Source organism: Botryllus schlosseri, chromosome 2, assembly GCF_051294905.1.
Source record: "Botryllus schlosseri isolate E-star chromosome 2, Bs_hap1, whole genome shotgun sequence".
In the NCBI taxonomy this organism is placed as follows: Eukaryota; Metazoa; Chordata; class Ascidiacea; order Stolidobranchia; family Styelidae; genus Botryllus; species Botryllus schlosseri.
Window position 1 is genome coordinate 23,720,899 of NC_137237.1, and position 10,592 is coordinate 23,731,490.

General features: G+C 39.3%; 1 long non-coding RNA gene across 1 annotated transcript; it reads right to left on the reverse strand.

The window, feature by feature from the left end:
• Nucleotides 1-564: 564 nt before the first annotated feature.
• On the reverse strand, nt 565-6,868 carry LOC145434240 (uncharacterized). Its single transcript, XR_013913309.1, has 3 exons — nt 6,370-6,868; nt 6,174-6,297; nt 565-1,504 (listed from the first exon to the last, which is right to left on the reverse strand). It is a non-coding gene; the product is annotated as an uncharacterized LOC145434240 (long non-coding RNA).
• Between the last annotated feature and the right edge of the window lie 3,724 nt (nt 6,869-10,592).

A 10,592-nucleotide genomic window follows, 5' to 3' on the forward strand; every position in this document is an offset into this window, starting at 1 on the left:
AACACCTCTTGTTTTAAATGCAGCCACAAATGTATTAGATGTGTATTGTGTTAGATTTTGGATTTTATGAATCAGAGAAAATTTGGGGTTGCCGAAGCCTTGCCGGTAGGGGAAGTGTTCTCCGTGTTAGTTAACAACCACTGCCCTAATATGTTCCTAAATCAATTTGTTGGATCTGTTTTTGTCAGATCTGGCGTTAACTTCCAGTCCACAAAGACACATTAATGAAAGCAACCAAGGCACCAGAGAGTCTCCAACACTTGGAACGAATTTCTAACACTGGGCCCAAATAACATTTGCTTTTATATCAGGCTCCAGGCATACCTAACTCGGGAATCTGCGCGGAAAGATAGGCTCATGATTGCGATCTAGTCCGCTTTCGCGCTAAGCATGCATAATTTAATGTCAGTTATACATCACATCAAAGTCCATTTGTTGTGTTTTAACCACACCTATTCAATTTCTCTTTGCAACAATGCTGTGGATTGATGGCGATAACAACATGGCATGTCCACCAACGTGCGTATAGCTTTTAATCACTTGTTTTGGACGGTACTGCACAGGATCCAGATTTACATCTTTCGACAGTGGAAAACAGTATTGAAGCTATAATGGTCATAGATGAATCAACTCTTGGTTGCATATAGCTTAGAATTTCAGTACTTGAAAAAAATCATCTAGACTCGAATCATTCGGGGCTAAGGTTTTTTTTGCGAAAGCAAACGTCTGAATTATCAAGGCTTCTATACCGAACACAAACACGAACCGAACGTTCGAACCACCCCTACTTAGCATTCACTTCGGAAGGGGAGAGGATGAATTGCTATTGACTAGAGTTCGTGAGTATCAAAGCATAAAGTCAGAATATTTGTCCTTTGCGGGAATCAGAGTGATACAAAGATGACAATACACATCATTGCCTGGTTATTTATCACACAGCGGAAAAGGAATAGGTTAAGTCAGTAATTCCCAACCTTACTGTGCCCCCTTGTTCCCTTATCCCATTTCATAGCTTTATTCAATTCTCATTATGTGACGTAAACGATAGAATATTGGAATTGATGGAGCATTAATACAATAATTTACATCATATAGGCCTACTATACAGGTCAAATGAGAAAATATCATTTGCTCACATAAAGTGATATGATTTACCTTCCGTAACTTCACAACATTTCATGACTTGAAATTGACCTAAATATTTGTATTCGAGTGGCGAGTTATTCCGCATTTCTTATACGTCGTGGGTATGGCTGCAGTCAAGTCAAGTCATTCAAAAATTGTGACTCGCGTCACGTCACCCAACACTGACTGTTGATTATATTGCGTGCTGTTACCAACATTCGCATTTTCGCCTCAATGTGAATATAAACATGTAAACAAAGACACTTCTTACTTATTTCTACATCCTAGCTCGTCTCCGAAGTTTTCACAAAATTGTACTCCGTCACACAATGAATTTAACCAAACGAGGCTGATGGATGATCCGTTAATAGGAACGCATCTGTAAGAATTATGAACAAGTTAGGATTCCATAATCTGTTTCGATTCGGATGTGAGGATTTATATGTAAAATTGTGACGTAAATCGCTATTGAATCGCAGATCGCGTAATCGCAGGTGGATGAATGGTCTTGAATTTGTAATGTGTACTGTATTTTGTGTGACCTTACGTAAAAGGTCTTATCGTATCTCAATCGTCAAAGCATCTCGATGGTACTAGCGAACATAAATCTGATCCCCCTCTCTCTCTCTCTCTCTCTCTCTATATATATATGTAATGTTCACACCTGATGGGATTTTGATTGGGAACTAACCGTTTTGATTTATATTCTGAGCCTTACGTAGGCCCATACCATTGAGCAGATGTGTTCAGTAACCAACTTGTACTACTGAATATGTTTTATAACTACTTCTACTTATACTTGGAATGTTTTTACACGAAACTACTTACGATTTCAATTGGTATTTTGAAAACTAGAAAGTAGTTTCAGGATGGGATTGCATCACTTTGATGAGCGAAAATGTCATTTCAGCTGCTGTAAATAGCTCCCGCACGACGCTAACGAAATATATTGATGAAAAAACTACTTTATAGTGCCTTTCGTCATTTTTGTAGGAAGACACCCTCGATTAACTGCTTAAAGTATATGACAGTTGAGCACAGACATCGGGTAATCGCGATTAGAAATCGTAATCGATTACGACGATTACAGCATTTTCAAGTAATCGTAATCGCAATCGATTACATTCGAAAAAAAATCCGAAGTAATCGTTATCGTTATCGACTACTTCACATATCTAATCGATTTTTTTGTGAAAGAACGATTACTTTTTATTTGTACCAGGACTAGGACTATGACATAAACAGAACTAAATGCAAGACAGACTTTACGCAAAAGTTGCTATTCTGAAAATTTTGTCAAGGTAATGGTTTGAAAACTTATACTTGAGCACTACGAAATGTACAAGTACTTTATCTTTACACGACGTTTTTTGTAAAATGTATACTAATTTTATTGAAAAAATAAAAACGAGCGAAAAATTACATTTTATCCCGGAGCGCAACAAGAAAAATCGTATGAATTTGTAAACTACTTATTCATGACATAATAATAATTTCGCGTAGGCTATGCATACAAATGAGGAAAGTTACATCAACGCGTGTTAACTATCGAGTTATCGAATGATTTTTTCCTTACATCAAAACAACTAGAATGTGTAACTACATTAAAAAAAACGTATCTAAATGAGCTCCAGGGCATTGTGATTATGCAGCATACCAAATTTCATCACACATTGCATGATGGAACAACTTTAAAACTAATGCAGTTCTATAGCAACTTTTGCCTAAATCTGTCACTTTTTACGTGGAGGGAGTACATAGCGAAGTACTTGTACATTTTGGAGCACTCAATTATAGGTTTGGCCTGCTTGCGCTATACTTAATGAATCATTCCTGTGTCATAAATACTTGAGTTGTTGGTGCGTGTAGACAAAAACCTACTTGAGAGCATAAATTTTATTTTTTCGATAAAATTAGTATTCATCTTACAAAAAACGTCGTGAAAAGGTAAAGTACTTGTACATTTCGGAGTACTCAAGTATAGGTTTTGCCATCTTATTATATGCTCAGTATATTATATGTCAAGAATTGTGGAGCATTTATGTGGGTCTCCGGGGTGCTCTTCATTGAGTGTCCGTGTTGATCGATAAGTTTAAGTCGCAAAATTAGTGTGTTCAAATCAGGCCTGTCGCCAACATAGTGATGTCGCATAAGCCCTAAATACACATAATAGAATATCAAGGAAAAGTATCATCTAACGTATAATGAATGTTATTTATTTCTCGGAAGCAAGTTATTATCAAAACATAGTGGTCAAAATTATCGCAGAGCAATGCCGATTTTGCGTAAATTCCGTTATGCGTCCGACTATGTTACTAGGGATTTTGTAGTTAGTTAGGAAATTAGGAGTCCTATCTTCCCAATCGGTATGGAACAACATCAAAATCATCACAAAGCAATATCGAATTTTGCCTGCATTCTGTTATGCGTTTTACTACGGTAGTATGCATACAGGTGTCCAGACGTGGACTTTCTACTATATTCGATTCATTTGAACATGGGACCTCCTATATCCCGATAAACTTGATTGCTGAATGTACTCGAATCGAGAACAACAATATCGACTATTAAACTATAGGGCATTTGGTAGGCACTGAATTTCTTTTGATAATATCGCGGCATGCGCCCGGAAGTGGAATTAGTTCAACCTGCCGACGTGGAAGGAAATTTGTGCAGCCGTCAACACGTAATTCAATTAGTATGTGTTGCCGACGGTCGACATGCAAATTGAATTTACGAATTGACCGACATACTCTCAAAATGCTTCGCGAACGTAAATCGGGAAATGTACCAATGCCGCAAAAATCGCTGTTTTAATCTGAAAACAATTGCCGCGATGCGACCTAATCCATACGCTAAGCCAGAAACCGGAAGAGACAATTACTGACTGGCTGCGCGATTTCGCGTTTGTAATTATCATATTGTCTGCTTGAAACCTCATGTTCGAGGGTTTGTTTGTTTGTTTTGGGATATTCATGGTGTTTGTCGACTACTATGGTCATTTACACCAGGCCGATATTCTTCATATTTTCCGTAACTGCCGACTTATAGCACGGCCCACCTCTAGGCTTTTTGTAAGACAGCGCTTACGCGGATGAGGTGGCGAGGATGTTCGAGGGTCGTCGTGTGTTACTTGCGAACTTGCCAGGCCAGCGCGTAGTATATTTGGTTACTCTCACCTCGCACGGCGCATTGTGCGTGAATAACATTAATGCAACTCCAAATTCTCAGTGACCTAAATTCTGATTTTTGTTCTATGTATTCTGACGGACGGACTGGTAGGGCAGTTACACTTTCGAATGATCGTACCGTTTTAAGATTCCATTTAATAACCCGGATGCATGATTTGACATTAATGAGTGCACGTCCGGTATTAAAACGTCACACGAATGGTTTAACACTGCACGTACGCCACGCACCAACGTTTTGTGCGACGATGACGTAATCGACATGGAACAATTATGTCGTCACAAGGCTTCGCCACCTCGTAAAAAAATAAAAGTCGGCGCCTATGAGTCTCCAAGTATGATACTGGGAATTGAAATGTAAATATAAATACTACTTTTAACAAGCGGAAAATATATTTTATGTCTTTTGTCCAGAAAGCTTCAACAATGGTCTGCTTCATTATCGTATCATAATCTCCGTATAAAAGTCATTCTGAGAGAGAAATTGAGACAGACGGAGAAAAACTATAAACTTATTACGTTCTGTGGATGGGGTAGGCCTATATGTTTGGTAGCGCCACCTTTGCGGATTTCAGAGGATTTTTATGTGTACCTTCATAACTTACGATTTGTATTCTAACTTGAATGATCTGCCTTGACGCTTTCTCCTATTTTCCTACTTGAGCTTATATCCTGCTCGAGATCATAAGCGTATAATTTGACAACCGCTGAGCTAACATACATGTCGTGCATCCAGGGATATCTAGAAACTCCTAGTAGTTCTACATGTCCCTGCGTGCATCTAAGGGAACATCTTACTTTATTTCGTGTTTCTGTTTCTCAAGCTTTCCGATATTGCTTAAAACAGGGGTGATCTGATACCTTGTTTACAGTGTATTTAGTACTGAGCATTCCTGAGAGCAGACTTGGACTAGAAAATTTTCAATTTTTCCGTATTAGATTAGAAGTAGAATTAGAGCTACACAGCCTTTTCCAAATTAGAGCTTCACAGCTTTCTCCGAATTATATTAGAATTAGAATTAGAGGTACACAAGTTTTCCCAAATTAGATTAGAATTAGAATTATAGCTTCGCAGCTTTTTTCAACTTAGATTAAAATTATAATCACTGAATTCGCAAAAACTTGGAAATTGAAAGAGATTGTGAATGGGAAATGAATACAGCAAAATCAGTTCATATCAAATCGCAGTGTATTCCCACAACCATGAGAATGGTGAACGTCTGTACACCAAACCAAGCTTGACTCGTTTTGTACTATACCAGGGGTCACCGCAATCGCGGCCGGCGATCTTATTTGTGATTTTGGAAAAATGCGAAATAAGGCATTTTGAAATGCCCAAATTGTTGTTGTTGTTTCAAAATAGACTACGGTATTCGCCTGTGCCCAACAAAACTATTCCACAATGTCTGAAACGGCTTCGGCGATAGCAATAGCATTCCATCGATGAAGACTCAGCTGATATTAATAAGAATATTGCCTTGGCGTACAATGCCCCAGACACTGCCAACACGAGGAAGCTTAGAAAACGGCATAGGACGTCCCCACAAGATCAATCTTTATAGAATTATCTAGTTGTCCAAGTCTGCCTGAGAGTTCGCGTTTTCTTCTAATTTGAAAAATGAACTAAACATTCAGAAACAAGCAACCTGTACTATCCGCTTAATTGCCATTCTTTCAATAGCCATTGGTATTTAATTTACGTATCCGTGATCCCAGAGAAATGGCAAACTACCCCATAGTGGTCGCAACCTCTAGTCTGGGTACCGCTGGCTTAGAAGGATATGAATGTCGCTGTTTTACGTTAAAAAAACCGATATCGTATATGAGATTGACATTACGGAACAAAATCAATAAAATTACCCTGCAAATCCTTCCTGGTACTGATATGTTGTGAAGTAATCACAGAATCCCGCTTTCTGCTCGCATTCACATTCCTCGCTTGAAAAGTTTAAACATTCGGGTACCCCGTCACAAGCAGTTGCTTCTGTAAAATTGAATGTTTTGGGTCATCATTTATTCACAGCCTTCCCCTCAGGGAGATGTACTGTATACGTACTGGTGCCATTAAAGCAGGTGAAATCTTCTAGCTTTGGCAATTCCGCTGAACCTGAATCTAGACATCAATGAAACGTATGTAATTTCATGCGAACAAAAATTACCCATGAAGGTGGTAAAGGCTTCCCGTTTCGATTATGGCTCCTATAAGATAGGACGAGTCACAATTGGTTGCTTTGATTTTTAAAGCATACGCCTACAGTGGGTGCTCATTAGCAGATTTGACTATAACAATGACAGGACTCTATTGCAGTCTTTCTTAACATTTTTAGCGCTTGTACTCCTTGCGCTGTAATGAAATGTTTCTCTTACCCCCTATCCAGGATCGAAGCAGCCCTTCGTCAAGCCGCCCTCAAACGCGGGTCTTGAGCCCCCTAAGGGGTTTCAATACAACTTCTGTGGATTTCAGGGACAGATCACATTTCAGCCACTGGAGATATTATTATCGAAGGTTTCACCAAGGTGCTGTGATTTCAGTGTCCAAATGTTAATCGCCACCGCCGGTGTACCGAAATATCCCAGGTCAAGGTGTGTTCTGGGGCGGAAGTTACGGCTAGCGCCGAAATGCTCTAATATGTGATAGTCCCGCACCAGGAGGTTTCACAACCCTGGACTAAAACACTCCAACGGCCCCCAGTCATCATTCTCACATAATTGCGAAAAAGGCTAAGACTCATTTCAGTAACTCATGTTATATTTTGTGTCAATGGACCCCTGTACCCGTGGTTAATAATCACTGCTCTATTGAATGTTTTATCGATTTTATTCGACTTATTGTTTCATAAAACATATTTACTAATAGACTCGGAACATTCATGGGGGTTTGATCACTCTTGTTCGCCAATGTAGTCATGAATTCTATCAATGCCAATACGGTGTCAAGTGAAAGCCGCATGCAACCAACTCCAACAGTCCAAGCGTTAAATTCATAGAAAGTAGACCCACCATCGTTTTCGCAGTTTATCTCATCTTCGCTGTTGTGGCAGTTCGGTCTGTTCAAAAAAGGGAACGCACACGCACAAGTTAGTTGTGTATAGTTAGTAGTTACTGTGTCTTTTTTGTTTTCTTTTATTGCACACAACATTGGCACTGATCGCCTTGAACAGGGGTGGCCAACCTTTTCGGTCAAAGGGAAACTTGTAATTGACGAAGCACGGGGCGGGCCACTAGCCGCGCCTAGCGCGAAAAATTTACAAAGTTTATAGGTCAATAATATTGTTACTTGAGTATAGTGCGGGTCTGCTGTAACTCTCTGGGCTCAGTTCGCAAGGATTGGACTATTCGGCGCCTGGACAACCGATATCGAAAGCTTCGGCCAACATGCGTCAGTCATTTTGTGCCCATAGGTTTCACCGTCGACGGTCTTTCTGCGAGCGCAAACGCAAGGTCGCATGTTGGACGGCACTTTCTCTCGTAATTGCGAATACAGTTAGACTCAATCTAGTACATTAGGCGTTCTTCCATTTTCAGGGGGGGGGGGGGGATTAACAATATATTAAAAGCAAGAAATCGAATGACAACATACTGCAGAAGGCGTGAAGAAAATTTTTACTTTAGATAAATCTACCGCAGAATATTCTGCTTCATTGTGCTGTACGAAGAAGGTCTTCCAAACATGTGACTGTTCCATGGATCTGCCAATGCGTCGGAACTGATATTTTAGTCGTCACATCCCAAGTGTTACGGCCAGAATAATCATATTTTTGGTTGGTCTTGCAGGTTCACAATCTGGGCAATCCATTTTTGATAATAATAATAATAATTTCGAAAATTACCTCGCCGGTCCCTCAAAACCTTCTCGCGGGCCACGGGTTGGCTGGCCCTGGCCTAGAAGGTCATTTGCGCCACGCACAGTAATTCCAGTAATTTTGAATGTCTTTTAGGTCTTTGTAAGATTACAGACGAATTTCATGCCCGCGCGCTTCCACCATCAGTCTCTCTCGTTTTTCATGCGCCCGTAGCTTGATCTTTTACAGCCGACTTTCTTGACTCGGCTCATCATCACTCTAAGCTTTTTCAAACGCTGCTATGGCAGTGAGGCTAGCGACGAGGAGCCCAGATAAACCTCCGACACATAGAAACTTGGCAGAGTCGAGACTAGAGCCAACAACCATTGGTATCGTGACGGCGTCGCTTAGCACATTGCGCCACTCGCGTCATAGTTACCGTGTAGAACAGTTTCATAACCTCGTCATAAAGTAGGCCTACATCATGTCATATGTAGCTTTCCATGCAATACAAGTTTCGAGGTATTTCTTTGTTAGAAAGTATTACGTTTGAGAAACGGAGTTATGTATGTTAAAACAAATGCCTGATACTATTAGAGAATTTTACCCACATGCTGTCACAAATCATAGTTGCGTCGAATGCAATATATTCCTCGTCTACGGACAAGCAATGCGGCCAATCTTTTATTTCGTTCCCATTGTGATCTACATATTAGCAACATTGAAAACAACCTTCGGGGACATTGCTTTTTTTCTTACCCAATGTCAGCCTTTGACAAATATCATGTCGATTTCGTAATGAACAGAGACATTCATCAGTAAGATCTGGGCAGTTGAACGAACCATCACACAGAGTTGACACAGGCATGACTATCCCCGGATTTGACAAACATTGGAAGCAGTCTTTGTCCATGAAACCTGGATATGGAGTCCATAAAAAATTACTAATTGGATATAGATCTGCAATGCATGACCGGATGATTCTGCGAATCGCATCAAGTCTTTGAAATGTCACAGAGCAATACATATTTAATAATATAAATCCTTTCTAGAAGATAGTGATAAAATCAAACATTCGTAATCTTTGATAAAATGCTGATGGACTTGTGTATATAAGCAAAGGATCCAACACATAACGACAACTCTTCTAGTGACCACCAACCAATATAGCGAGAAGTTGCGTTTATGAATTTACCGACATCAACAAAAAGAAAATGAAGAGACTTAACGCTTTTTTTTATTCAAATATACATGAAGTTGGTTACTGGTTTATTATAATGACACAGTGACTGCAAAATGTTTTAGTTAGTTAGGCACAGCTACTTGCTCCAAAGCTCCCCTTATTAGGCCAACAAGTGCTTCATCAGAATGACAACGCATTTTTCTCCTGTTGATTTCAATAGTGTATCCACGGCTCTTTCGGTTAAATAAGTGGTATGGTTATGTACAAAAGCTTCTGGTGCTTGGATATAGCCAGGTTTTCATAAGAACTATCCAGAACTACTATTCAAAATGAAGCGTATTTTCCGCGATATAAAAATGCTTGTCGTAGGCTCCTGTTAACCGAATGGGTTCTGAATCCCCAGTGAATTATGATGATTCTTGAAAGAAACAAACAAGAAAGTCAATCTACGTCATTTCCCGCGTGGCGCTGATTCAAGGTATGCCTGCCAGTCTACACTCGCGTTCGAAACATACTTTAGATCAAGCAATAATATTACTGCTAAATGATAATTCACTCCGTCTGCATGGTGTGAGACAAAAAAAATTGTAAAAGCTTCGACTAAGTAAGCAAGTTTTTACAAATACATCGCAACGGCGAAATATATAGAGTAACTTTACTTCATACCATATATTTTATGTTTATCTGAACTGAACTGTTCCACGTCAGAAATAAATATAAATCTTGCATCTGCTAAATTTTTCTCATTCAAATAAATCGTAAGCGTGATAAAGAATCTGATAAATTGGCCGACAACACTGGGCAACAATTCTGAACGAAAAATTTGTTGACTTTGATTTTGCACTTGAATTAGGCTAATTTTGGTATGCTGATTCCAAACATGTCGCTGGTTTTTTCCATCACGTCAAGTTTTTGCTCTACGACTTATTTCCAAAGTATGCAAATTTACAAGAATTTAGCCATATTACTTTTTCATACCATATAGAAATACACACTTTTATCATAGAATAAGTTATATAGTCAATGGATCAATTGAATTATTAGGAAAAAAGGTACTGGTATCGATCTAGGCCGATGCTTTCACCCATTTCTGGTTAGATGATGGATATGGATGCGATGATCCGAGGATATTTCAGACACATATATGATGCAAACTGCAGGATATGGCAAGAAAAATGAACATTACATTTACTATCAACTATAGGTCCAATGCCACATTCAGCTTATCCAGTGTAACTTGAAACTCCTACAAGCTCGATAATTTGGATCAAGATGAAGATCTTGAGGATGGCAGGCCTAATGATGAAGATTTTG